This window comes from Phalaenopsis equestris, unplaced genomic scaffold (genome assembly GCF_001263595.1).
Source record: "Phalaenopsis equestris unplaced genomic scaffold, ASM126359v1 Scaffold000002, whole genome shotgun sequence".
In the NCBI taxonomy this organism is placed as follows: Eukaryota; Viridiplantae; Streptophyta; class Magnoliopsida; order Asparagales; family Orchidaceae; genus Phalaenopsis; species Phalaenopsis equestris.
This window is the reverse complement of record NW_018164444.1, coordinates 21,137,445-21,152,407: the sequence shown is the minus strand read 5'-3', so window position 1 is coordinate 21,152,407 and position 14,963 is coordinate 21,137,445.

The following is a 14,963-nucleotide window of genomic DNA, read 5'->3' as shown; positions in this document are numbered from 1 at the left end:
GGCTTACAGAGACCACTGATGCAGAATGATTACAGCTTTCTACTCAGGGATTATTCTTGCGGTTAGCTGTCTTGGTTTGGTGAGCAGGTTGAGTGAATCTTTGATGATTGAATATTTATTGTCAGATCTCGCAGAGTCTGCTCGATTATTTTCTGTTTGGAAAGAATGTTGAATGACTGCGGTCGCAGCGTAAGCAAACGAGAATAGCGTTTCGAGACCATGCTTCCTCTGATAGTATTTAATACACTTGCCATAGAGTTTATTTGGTATAAATTTGACTGCCAAATGAGTCTCCATGGGAGGACTTCTAGCTTGATGATCTAGTGAACTGTTGAAAATTAAATTTGATTTTGGCACATATAAAATTGAGTTATAATTGAGTCCGTAATCTAGAATGATCTTTGAAAAATTTGAGAAACTTTATGAGAGGAAATTTTATAGTTTTCTATAGAAATTTTATATAATAATATATTACATATATTATTTATATAATAATATATTATATATATTTATATCTAAGTTTAAATCATAACATCTTGTGTGGTAATGTGTTTAGTATCTTCTTTTGTATATATTTGGTCCAGGTTCGAATCCCACATTTTACATCTATTTTTTTCAATTTAATTTTTCTGAGCTAATTTTGAGCCGAACACGAACAACTATTCACGAGCCAATTTCGAACACGAGCCGATTTCGAATACGAGCTATTTCAAACGAGCCAAACAAGAGCCAAGCCTGAGCTCTTTCAAGCTCGGCTCGTTTATAGCCCTACCTACCGTTACGTTACCTGACCTTCAGAACTCATTCATTATACCGTCAAAAGTCCCCAATTCTTTTCATCTCCCACGGCTCATTCCCTCTCTAGGTTTTGTCGTAAATTCCTTCACCCTCCTGAAACTTTCTCCTCTCCCGAAGACTCGCTTATCCTCTCCTAGATCGTGGCTTACAGAGACCACGAGAAACCATTGATTAAGGTATTGTTCACCCCCTTCTTCCCCTTTGCTTGTTCCTTGGGTAATTAGAAATTTGTGGATGTGTAGGAAAGAGAAAAGGAGAAGGTTAATGTGTTAGGTTTAGGTTTGGATAGGGTGGAGTGAAGGAGCTTTGGATGTGTGGGTAAGTGTTTCGAGTTGTGTAAGAAAAGAGGAAAGTGGTTGAGTGAATCTTAGAGGTTTTGAAAAGGGCGAGTCAGTGTGGATTGTTTGGTTTTAGTTGAGGGAAAGGAGAGGGAATGGTGATAGAATTAGGTGACTATTAAGGTTAGGCTAGGAAAGGAGAAAAAGGGGGACTTGTCATGTTAAAGAAAGTGGGGATATGTAGTGTTGTGTTTTTAATTAGGGTTAGGAAGAGAAATAGTTGGGTAATTTGTGGTGTTGGGTTTCATTTTAGGATAAGAAAGGGAGAGTGAGTGTGGATTTTGGATTTTGGATTTTGGTTTTGGAGGCTAAGAAGAGAGTAAGTTGGGAGGATTGTGGGGAACTTTTGGGTGGCCTAGAAAGGGAGAGTGCGTGTAGAATTTTAGGTTTCGGGTATGCTAAGATACGAGGGAAGTAGATGGGTTACGGGGAATTTTGGATAAGCTAGAAAGCAATAGTGAGTGTGGATTGTTGGGTTTCAGATAGAGTTAGAGGAGAGTGAGTGTGGATTTTGGATTTTGGTTTTGGTTAGGTTGGGAAAATTGTGGGGAACTTTTGGGTGGCCTAGAAAAGGAGAGTGCGCGTAGAATTTTAGGTTTTGGGTATACTAAGAAGCGAGGGAAGTAGATGGGTTACGAGGAATTTTGGGTAAGCTAGAAAGCGATGGTGAGTGTGGATTGTTGGGTTTCAGATAGAGTTAGAAATATTGGAACTATATTGTAGCACATGTTGAAATCTATACAAGGAACACTACAGGAATTTAGTTTAGTAGCGACGATTAAATACTATTGATAATAAAGGATAAACCGTAGGTAATATTTACAGACAGTTTAGCATTAAGTCATCACTAAGTCTGAAATTTTTTTTTTTTTGTTCTTTTTTTAGTCTTCCGGTAGTGTGAGTTGTATTTTATCTTTTTTGGGCGAGAAGCTCCTTAGGATTTTTTTTTTTGAGTCAGTTGTCAAGGTTTTAGTAGGAATTTCTCTCCATCTTTTGTACTGTTTTTTTTCTATGGAATAAAATACAGAAGCTGAATAATGCTCTTAAGAAAAAGTAACCAAATTTGTTTGGTAATGCATTTGTATGTGCACGTGTGATCGAAGTGTTGTATTTAAATATAAGGCTTTTATAGCCATGCCATTGAAAATTACCCATTTTTAGCACTCAATACTTTATATTTTTTGTGGATACCATGCATGCCATCCAAACAAAATAGGAATACACTCAGTCTTCCTCTCCGAACATTTAGGAGTGTAAACAAGCGGAACTTGAACGAGCCTAACATCTATTCTAATTTATTTACAAGTCTTCTGAACATAGAAGAAAAAATATACCAAGTTGCATTTCGAGAAATTCTAGGAACTCTTACATACATACCACCCAATTTTTATGTATTTACATATTAAAATCAAAATTTTGTTATTAAAATCAAAATATACCAAGCTTGGAACTCCTGTATAAGTAGGCTTTGAATTAAATTACAGAAATATAAAATGTTGTTTGATTGAGTAAAGGTCTGCAAGAAGAATGAATTTGTTAGCCATATGTTTGGAGGGAGACAATTTATTAGAGAACGATATTTACAATGCTAACAATTTTCTTTGTAAACTTGTTGCTAACAATGAATTGGGATATTACATACGTACCACCAAATTGTGATGCATTTACATGTCTGACACCCAAGATTTGATACATAACATTTATAAAAAATTACATAGTTAACACACAATTCTTATGTATCTACACATCTCACATCTAAACTGTCATTTTAAAAGATGTACATATGTATTTACATTGCCAACAAGTTTCTTCATAAACTTAACGCATGTTGGTGCTTTAAACATATGCATTAACAAGTGTGTTTGATGTGATTATGAATTGGGATGTTTACATACTTACCATCCAATTGTTATGCATTTACATGTTTAACACCCAAAATTTGATATCTACATTTTGAAAAATTTACATACTTGGTACACAATTCTCATGTTTTAGATGTTAAATATGTAAATACATAAGAATTATATGGTATTTATGCCGGAATGAATTGTGCAGTGCAGCCTGTTATATCTTATTTATTGAATTCTACTTACTTTTATGTCGTCTGGCTTGAGATAATGTTAACAGCAGATTTTTAATCAAAAACATGAGCTCTAGTGAATAAGGGGCAATGTCTTGTATTGCTAAGTGCATTACAGATACAACCTGAAATGCGTTCTTTCACTTAACATCAAGTGCCAAATAGCATAGAAAATTTTTATCAATGTTTACAAAACTGATCCAAAGATGATATTTCATGCGATTGGCAAAAAAATGAAATTAGATATCATTTAGAAGACCATAACGGGATGATTAAGAAGATATTTAAATCTGTTATGGCATGACTCATGTACCATATCGGGACAGACGCTGGATCGAAGCGGAGCGGAGCGGAGCGGAAGAATCTGTCCAAATTAGGAAGTTTGGTGGGTTGGAGAGCGGGGGCAAAGCCCCGCGGTATGGTACAGGGGTAATGTTGTAATTACATATTGTGCATAAGGTTTACTCCTGGGGTTATAAATAGGTCTGTTAGTAATCTTAGGAGGTATCCCTGATTTCTGTAAACCCTTTTCTGAATAGTGAAAGGAACTCGCCGCTCTGCTCTCGAGGACGTAGGCATCTTTCCCGAACCTCGTTAAATCTCTATGTTCTTCTGAATTTGTGTTGATTACTGTTTTTCTTCGCCCTAATTTTCTCAACAAAATCCCTCGTAACTAAAATGAATTTTTGATAGTGGCCATTCTTATAACTATGGTGTACTCTTCATGTATTTAAGATTTCTATCTTGTTTATGATATTTTGTGTGTTTGTAATGGTCAATGTGTTGTGGGTTGTTTAAGGTAGTTATGCAGCTTGATGTTCAAATATGCCAATTTGTTATAACTATAATTCTGTTGTCGGGCTTGCAGGCCCAATGAATTTGTTGTGTTGTTCTATGTATTAAAGTGCTGTGTTGGAAGTTTTATTTTTTTATAAGGACGTGAGGTGTGTTGTGTTCTAATTACTGAAGTGTTCTACCATCTTATGTTATATACTACCAACCTGTACAGGGTTTCAACTTCATTAAGGAAGTTGACACAATGACTGAGGACATTAAGAGGCTTTCTCCACATGGTTACTTATTTATGAAAGAATTAATTAACAGAAATCCTTAAATATCTTGCTGCTTCTTCGCCATTCCTACTAGATGTATGCTGCCACTAAATTATTATTTATTTAAATATCTAACATTTAAGCAGCCCCATTTAAGTCTATATGTGTGTGTGTGTCTATATGTGTGTGTGTGTGTGTGTGTGTGTGTGTGTGTGTGTATCAGAAAGTGTGTGCGCGCGCGTACCGTGGCATGTTGGTTGAGCAGTTTCTCTGAAGGTCGTAAGTCCCCTCAGGTCACGAGTTTGAATCATCACGTGCGTAGAGTGTGGTATTCGAATATTTAGCACACCTAGAGATGGTTAGGGCTCGTCTAATAGCCTTCAGCCATTCCTTCAAAAGAAAAAAAAACATAAGAGATAATGTGTGATATTTTCACTAAATTCTATAACTGATTTCAAGGTTAGTGATTTTCTTCTCTTCAATCTGTACTCCCTGCTTTGCTCTTTCCAGGGAAAATTTTTGATATTTCTACACAAACGGATATTCCACAATCTCTACTCGTAGCCTTAGCTAGGATCTCACCAAGATTAACCAGCAAAAAGAGATTCTGTATAGCTAGTCCTATATTTAGAACTAAAGGTGTCAAATAGTAAGCATGCAATGATTTTGTGGTTGTCACTCTCAATGATAACACCTTTAACTTCATACATCCACAGTTCAAAAAAGCATCACATTAATACCGAGCCTCTACCAAAATAAACACTCATTGGTGTATTTTGAGCCTCTTTAGCCAAGCAAACCTGCTGTGTTTTTTGCCCATCGCAGCAGCCTCTGGATTCTTCGTCATCTTCAGCTGGTTTTAAATTCAATGGTAGCTGACCAATTTACTGGTTATCACAATAATTTAAGCAAGATTTTATTTATCGAGAGTATTCTTTGGTGTCCCTCAAGATGTAATTAACCAAATGAATACATTTCTTTGAGAATGTTCTTGATCCCAGAACAAAAAATATTCTTTTTAGTTCTCTGGATATGGGTGACTTATGTATGAATTTTCTTTGTGGATATTGTGTTCGAGGTATTTCGATCCGATCTTATTCAGACATATACGCTCGACCTATTACATGAGGATTACCTTATACATAAACCTTCAATGTTTCTTTTTGAAATTTATTTGTCTCTTTTTGTCGTATGTCCTGGCTTTTTCGATTTTTTTCCCATTCGAATCATTCATTTGATCCGGGAGGGAGCTTTATTTGGAAATGAGAATTATACGACGACGACAGATGTATAGACAAGATGACGACTCCGAGTTCTTAAAAAGAACTAAAAATAATCTGAGACTCTAGTGGGGAAGAGTCTCTCTCTCTCCATATTAGAAGTCTTGTTTACATTGTTGTGACCTGGTGTCTCTTTTTGTGTCATTCTTAACCTTTTTGGACCTTGAATTTCAATCCATGTGTCAGTTGCTATAATTAGTGACTTGACACATTTTAGTCCTTTTCTCGTGCTCTCAGCTTTTCGATCGTTGCATTATCGTATGCATTAGTGCTATTGTACACTTTTATTAGTTTCTTAACCTTTTCTTGAGCTTGATCGGTCCCTCTTTGGTTGACATAAATGGACAATTAGAGGTTAATCGCGATCAAACCATCTGGGGTGAATTCAATTTCCTTTTCACCCAACATTTTCAGTGTGGATGAGGTGACCGTTACTTTTGGTCATTTCAAGCACCCTGTTGAGATTACATTGGGTAATTTTAGGCCTTCTGCGACATTTGCTACATGCCCTCCTTTGAAAAAGAAGAGACATGCGCGTGACACTTCTTCCTCGTTAGCAGCTCGTATCAGTACTACCCTTCCCTAGAGGAAGAGAACAGTATAAGATGGCGATGCGCTACAATGCTCTACAGTGTCTTGTCGTGCAGATCATGTCCCTCCAATGACTTATTGTCTATTTGTACGGAGCATGTTCCCGTCATGACTTGTTTCAATTCCAACCCGGGATGACGCTCAAATCTCATCAGCTGAGAATCATCTTTCCATCCTCTTGCTATGCGAACCATCTCTTAATATGTCTTTATATTTTGCTAGTTTATACAATGAAAATATTTTAAAATTGATGGTGTTACCGAATAATATATGTTATAGAAAGCTAAGTGTGAACGGTTGATAATTTATATCACATTATAATTTTATTTTTTATACTAATATTATTGATAAAACTTTATTAATATATTGAAATATACTTTAAATTATATTTTATAAAAATTTCTAGTTTAATCTAAAATGTTATCTTAGAATTTGTGCTTAAATTTTGTGTCAAGACTAGAATCACTTAACCCGATTTCCTCTAGTAATGCCAAAGTTTTAACCTAAGGGTTTTTGTTTAAAATTTTTTTTTTTTTTTGTGATATAAATCATAATTTTAAGAGTTGTGATATATATATTTTTTGTGATATAAATCATAATTTTAAGAGTTGTTGATAATAAATATATAAGGACCATTATACTTGGGGTTTTTTTAGGAAGTCCTCATATTTGATTAGTTTGTCATGAATGGATTTAAATGAGATGGTGTTATGCAGCATGAATGGTTCTATTGATTTTGTTGAATTCTAGTTCAACAAAGTGATAGTTAATTAACATAATTTTAGGAGTTGAAAAAGTAAAAATGCTGTGATAATTTTTACTAAAACTTATGTTGCTAAAATTTATATTTGTGAGTGGTTTGCGTACTTACAAGTGAGTGTGTCTCATGCATCACAAGGTACTAAGAAGCAGTCTGATTTGGACGAGGAAGCAAACATGGCATGATACCAGATTAGCTCATATTGGACACAAATGGCATGTTTGAATTTGGAGTTTTAGGGCCCGTCTGGATAGCTTATAAATGCGGGCGGTGTTTTCAAAATGTCGTCTCACCGTTTGGAAAACACGTTTCAGCAGCTTAACCGAAAACACAATTGGGTTTTTACACTAAACGCAAGCCGTAGGTCGAATCCTGCAGGTCACCCGTGGGCCACGTTTCAAGATAAGCTACTTATTTGGATAAGCACAAGCTGCCTTAAAAGCACCCTTAGAGATCTCCTGGGGTGGTGGATGGAGTTGATTGTGGCTTGTACCTTTAATATAACCAAAAGGTTATACCCTTGGAGTATTGATTGGATTTGAGCTGGCCTCGATGGCTAATTGCTTGAGTGGGTTGTAGGATTAATGAATGGTAGTAGGGGTTTGATTGCCAAAGAAGTAGTGGGGTTTGTCCTTTCATTGGCCATTAAAATGTTTGGTAGGACGAACTCATTTTAGATACCAACTCAGATACCATATATAAACTATAGAACTAAATTTGGAAAAAGATGAAAGTGGTAAATAGAATGAGATTGTGATCCATAGGAGAATTATATGGTGGTTTTGAAGGAAAGCAATAAAAAATATCACTAATTATGATATATTTTATTACTTGCATTATGAAATAGTAAGTTAAGATGAATTATTGTCTTGAATCCGGAGTTGGTATTTCTTAAATAAAAATGAATATTAATTTAAATGGAAGCTTTATGAGCTTCAAAATCAAATTTTCTATATATTAAAAGAGGTTCAAGATAATTTAATTTTAATTCTATTTAAATTTAATTTTCTACTGATTTTAGTAATTTTTGAAAGATTCTACTTATGCTAAAAGAAATGAATAATTACATACATAGCACCTGAAACATTATTATTTATAAATGTCATGCACAAATGATTCTTTGAAGTACTGAATTGATGCATTTATGTTTGTCGCAATCAAATCATTAAGAATTATGGGTTGAGGTTGTATCATGAATTTTAATATTTGATTGAGAATGTGAAAAATAGGTGAAAGTGGGTGTTTAATTTGTAAATAACAATGTTTGGGGTGCTTTTGTATGATTCCACCTTGAGGCTACCAATTAATTACATTATATTATGTATTTTGAAATTTAATGAACTTTAACTAATTTTTCAGTCAATGAATAGTTAATTAAAGGCAATTCATATTTAGTGTGATTTGATTGCATTTTCACCCATATTAACAAAAAGGAAGGGGTTTTAGCACTATGGATTAGCGCCATGGCATTGCATGAAGAACTGTAAATTGAGAACGTTATGACTATGTGAAAGGTTGTGTTGCAACAGTGATAAAAAATGTAAATGGATACCAATGCTCACATTTCATTTCAATTTAGAGGTTGTACAAGTTGAGTCCAGACCAAAGGTGGGAAGGAATTTTGTTTTGTACCTTGGAGACCAAGTGTTTGATCAAATCACTTAGTGTTTGTAACTTGAAACTCTGCAATGTCTTGTAAGATTAAAGTAAAGATGAAGGTGTCAGAATCTTTTGACAATTGGAAGCTCACCAGTGGTGAAGTTGTGGATAGGTATTACAATTCCATTGTGAATAAGAACCTCATTTCTAAGAGATTCTTTCAACCATTGTGGAGGAATAGAAATGATGATTAATGAGGGAGGCTGGTTACATTTTGCTTCAATTCTCAATGGATTGGTAGTTCTTGTGGTAAGAGAATTTTTTGCAAAGCATATAGAACATTAAAATCTTATAATATTCAATAGAAGTAAGTGGTTTTTATTTGATAATGTATCTATCAATAGAGTGTATGGATTACAAAAATTAAGTTTGATGATTGCATAAGCTGCTGCAATGGGCATCCAATTTTTTAGAAAAAAACTTAGGTTTTTGGCATGGTCCAAAAAAATTGTGCGATGGAAGAGAACTGAGGATAGGCTAGTGAATTTCACAATTATTGTTATTCATGTGAAAGCAAAACCTTGTCATTATTTTATTTTTGTTAAGCTAATGCCAAATGATATTAACAATTACTAAGGATAGTGTTATGCTTAATGATTTGAGATCTAGACAAAGAGGTTACTAAGAATAGTGTTATGCTTAATGATTTGAGATCTAGACAAATGTCTATAGATGCAGGGAATATTATTCAAAGTTCCGTTTTCAATATGTTAAACGAGACAACAACTATATGATTTAAATATCCATCAATTATTTATCAATTGTGCATTAGAATAAGAGCTTTAATACTCTTTTGAGGAATTTTAACATCATAAAGGTTTATTGAGTAGACAAAAATTATGTTTATTGGGTCTGGATCATGTTTATAGCCTGGTTAGAGTTCAATCCAACCAACATATAGATCACATCCTATTATGTCTTTAATAGAGTATATTTGAGACTTGTGGGAGCAGGTTTTAAGATACATGAGATGATAGAGAAGAGGACTTAATGGAAGCAGATAAGAACACATATTTGATCATTTTCATGGACCAACGCAACAACAGTTCAATACTATGGTTGCTTTCAACTCAACCTTAACAAATATGTTCACTAATTATTCTTTAAATGTAGGTTCAAATTACATGTATTTTCCTTTACCACCATAATTTTAGTCCTATCTCGAACAGAGTAAAGCAATAATAACAAAAGATAAAGATGAAGAAGAAAAAATTTCAAAGGAAGAATTAACGTAAAAAGGAGATTTGTGTATTTTCTGTTCATTTCATTTGTATTTTCTAAAATTTTTTTTTGTTAAGGGCGTGGGAGTGATTATCTATGTTTGTTTTTTCTTATTATTTTATGTAGTTTTTAATGTCTATGAAAAATTTGTATTTATGGAGCAACATCATGGCATTGCTATAAGACTGACATCACAATGTTATAATAAAATTATAATTTTATGTTTATTATTAAAAGTGAAAAAGCTATAGTTTTTTTTCTATAGCTCATGTAATTCTTATATAATTTGAATTTATATTCGGATTAGGCTAGATTTAATTTTAAATTATTTAAAAATATTGAAATATAACTTGTATAATTATTTTTAAATAGTTAATAGTAAACTAAATTATAATAAACTTGAACTTTTATAAATGCTAATAATTTTTAAATTGTATTCTTTAACTAATATATGTGCACATAGTTCATTCAATATGAGTTGTCTAAATGATTTGGAATAATAAAATAATTATCAAATGGATTTGAGCACATGAAGAACAAATTTGATGATTAACTCTTGAATAAGTTACATCTATATATAAATAATGACATAAGTACACCTTTTCAAAAGTTAAATAATACGTAGCATATATTTTTAAAATGAAAAAACAAAGAAAATGAACAAGAAAAAAAAAATAAAAAAATAAAGAAATGTTAAAAATTAAAATATTGAATATATGTAGTAAAAGAATGTTTTACTTAACTTTCTCATATAGTTTAATGATAAGAATATATTATCAATATATACTAAATGTATTGAATTCAAGAGAGAATATTGTGTTGTGATTATTCAAATGATAAATGATGAAAACTATAACAAATAAATACCATAAAAATAAATACTGCAATCTTACAAGTACTTTAGAGACTAATTCCATAGAAAATCTAAATTCAAAGTAAAACTGCAATGACTATTAGGCTTATTTTTTATGCATATCTAATGAGTAATTGTACAAAAGTGTAGTTTAAATTATAATTAGAGTAGGGCCTATGAGATTGAAATGAACAAGGATGGACCACATTGTTGAATGATGCCTCATGAACTGAAAGACCCACATAAAGATTAATAAGGCCAACCAAGGAGATGAATTAATAACCAAAAAAAAAAAATCAAGAACACCAATAAACCACCTTTAGTTATAAGATGGGGTTGTATAAGGCAGAGCATGGCTAACCCCTTTTTCCTTATATGGTGTAGAACAAATCCTGGTCACATTAGTCTCTTTTTATGTTATTTTATTTTTTTGGGGTTTTTTATGTTTTTATTTTGTGTGTGTGCTAAAATGCTTATTTTTTTAAATAACTTTTTATGTTTTTTTTTTTTTTTTTTGTGTTTGTAATGTCTGATTTTACACATTAAGCACTTAGGATAATGCAAATTTTCTATCCAATCTAACAACTCAAAATAAAATTATGAAAGTTTTAAAATAAAAAAATTATGTTCTCTTAGAAAGAACAACTAATAAAAGGAATTAGAATCATGTAAATAATCAAACAATTCCATTTGCAAATCAGTCTCGTCATAACATTAGCACTTCACCCATTGGACATAATTGAACATCATTTCACTAAGAAAAATTAAACTGCCCTTTCTAGAGAGCATTTTTTTCTTAAAAAAATCATTTATACTAATATTTTTAAGAATTTAATTCTTAAATTTCATGCATTAGCCTGTATACACTTTAAGAATGAATCAAACCAAACTCAATTAGATAGGAATCATAAAATGTTACATTAGTTAAGTCCATATCACACCTATCATATTCTACTATTTGATCTATAGGATTGAATCATAAGTCCTTATTTCTCCTAAAATCTAATGGTGATCTTTCCCCTTTCTCTTTCGCATATAAATAAACTCATAGATTTGAAGTTTAGCTTGGTTAGTTAGCTACCCCATTTTAAATAGGCTTATAAGTTTTTAAGATTGGGCTTGGTTTCTTTTCACAGTAAATTTGAGATCATTACGTCTCATTATAATTCATTTAACTAGGTTAAGCTACCTACCTGTATTAATAAAGCACACCCTAATTTTAAGATTTGAGATAATTCATTTCTTCACTGCAATAGAAGTCCTCACATCTTGTATTTATCTTCAATCTCATGTCGATGGGTTGTAAGTCTTATTTTTTTTAATAAAATGAACAGTTCAAAGTAAAAATCAAATCCTCATATAAAATATCAAGTCTGATTGTACAATAGTTTAATGGGTCACTAGGCTACTAATTATTTGACACTTCCTACCCTCCTTTTTTCTTTAGCAATAATAATTATTCCCTTGGGCATATCTTGATTGAATTCCTAAAATAATTAAAACTGAAAATCAAACTTTTAAATCTATAGGAACATGAGAGTCATTTTTAAATTGAAAGTATTTTTAGGGGACAATCTCCTTATGTTGTAATTAATTTATTTGTCTTACCTTTATATGGAATGTGTACTCCATAATAAAAATAAATCATGTCCAAGCCAAATTGAGCAAGGAAAAAATTTTAGTAACGTAGATCTGAGTCCTAAAATTACTCATTTTGTAAGTAGATCCATTATCAAAGAATATTTTTAAATTTCGAGAAGATTTATTATTCATATTGTCATATCCAATCCTGAAATAGAAAATTTTAGCCCTTTTTTTATCAAAATTACTCATTTCCTTTACCATGCAAGATTGTTTACGTACAAAAATACAAAGCTTTCTAATTAGCTTTCCATGAATAAAAAATATTTACTTTTTTTTAATTAACCATAAAATTAGGAAGGCTGATATATCATATTTTTATGATTAATAAACATTTATAAGAACATTTATTCAATAAAATGTAACTATATTTCCATATGTATAAATGAAGCTCAGGCCACAATTAAGATTAAGGTATATGTTGGATTATATAGAGGTAGTTTGGCTTGAAGGTAAAAAATAAAATCATATGCCTTAAATACTACTCTTTGTCACTCAAAATTGCGTAGATTGCTCATCATTATAATTAATTTTATTTCATAGTGCTCCATTAATCATCAAATTTGAATTTGAACTTTTTTAGTCATTCACAAATTAGAAACACTTAGAAATGAAACACATTAAGATTCCATTACATTATACCCTAATAAAATTGATGGGCTTATATGAAGTGCTTGTGGGTAGTAAGAACTTCCAAGAAATGAGATACCTTCCTTTCGATTTTCACTAGTGCATCATACACTTTGGAATCCTAGAAATGAGGATTTCTTAATCCTTGCAATATTAAACATGTTGCTACAATTTAAATCTCATGGACTAGCTTTGGTTTAACGAAACTCAATGAAGGCAATTAAAATAGGTTTATAAAATGATAGACAAATCTTTTAATGACTTAGATAAGTCGAAGTTATAATTTGTACTTTCTCCTTGCTCACTTATGATGATGTTGTTACCCATCGAATCACCATCTACTGTATTGTATGTGATAAATCATGAAACAAAAATTAACCTTGTGAAAATTAATTTTTACTCAATTTTGGCCTAGTCTCCTTAGCTAGGTGAAGATTACCAAAGTTAAATCAAGTTTGATTTGTATTTATAATGGTGGATTAATTCCTCTATTTAGCAAATTTTGCATACCTTTTAAGTCAAGCCTTCATAAACTAGGCATAAATCATTTAAAATAACATGCTTACCTTATATCAAAATTTTGTGAGGGGACTATCGTAAAGGATTTAAATCCCTTGTGAAATAGTTATGCTTTCCACCTATATTGTATTTTTCCTGAATTAATAAGAGAAAAAATTAAACAAACTTGAAATAAAATAATTTTTGTGAAAAATATATCTAACCTTGAGAATTATAACTTTTGTAATCATTTTATAACTATGAAATATATAGGCTATGCCTTGAAGCTCATAAGAAATCCAAAAATGGATTTTAGGTTGCCATTTGAGTAAATTTATAAAGATATCATTCTTCAAGTTTAGTTGTTTTCACCTAAATGAAGAAATTTTGTGTTGATTTCAAAAGATATTATTACTTATCATTTGCCTAAATCAAATTTGTTCCTTTCATTATGCTTCATGATTTTTTATTTAGGTCAAGGTTCTTTGTGTCATAGCTTGTTCTATTTTCTCTAATATTGGAAAACAAAATTAAGAATAACACAATGTTTGCACAACAAAAAAATTTTTATTTTTCTAAATAGATTTTCCCCTTCCTGTGAAAAAAAAAATTTAAAATAAAACGTACTTAATTAATTTATTTGAAATTTCTCTTAATATTTACATGATAGGTTTGTCTGTGTGTGTGCGCGTGTGTGATATGATGAAATTTTAATATTTTAATATAATTATCACTCTTATTAAGTTTTTAAAAAATTAAAAAAATTGTTATTATTCTACGAGCAATTTTTATTGTAATAATACTTTTTTTTATTTATATCTCTTTATAATTTTCACAATTGATCTATATTTTCATTTAGTACACTCGATTATTTTAAATAATGAAAATATTTTAAAACTGCTATTTTTACTAAATAATATATGTTATAGTACTTTAAAACTGAACGAATGCTTATTTATATCACATAGTAATGTTATTTTTTATACTAATATTATAGATAAAAATTTATTAGCATATTGAAATATGCTTTAAATTATATTTTATCAAGAATTTTTAGCTTTATCTAAGATTATATCTTAGAATTTGTGCTTCGATTTTGTACTAGAATTGCTTAACCCGAGTTCCTCTAGTTATGCCATGTTTTATCCCAAAGGCTTTTGTTTAAAATAATAAATTTTTTTTGGCGATAAAATCGTAATTTTGTGAGTTGTTGATAATAAGTTTATAATGACTATCATACTTTCGGTTTTTTTTAAGTTCTTCTATTTCATTAGTTTGTCTTGGATGGATTTAAAAGAGATGGTGTTCTTTAGCATGAATGGTTCTATTGATTCCTTAAATTCTGGTTCAACAAAGAGCTAGTTAATTGGCATAATTTTAGGTTTTAAGAAAATAAAAATGCTGTGATATAATTTTTGCTAAAACTTATGTTGCTAAAATTTATGATTGTGAGTGATTGGGGTATATACAAGTGATTGTGTTTCATGCATCGCAAGATAGTGAAGAGGAGACTATCAAAATCATGATTGATTTAGACAAGGAAGCAAACATGGCATGAAGGT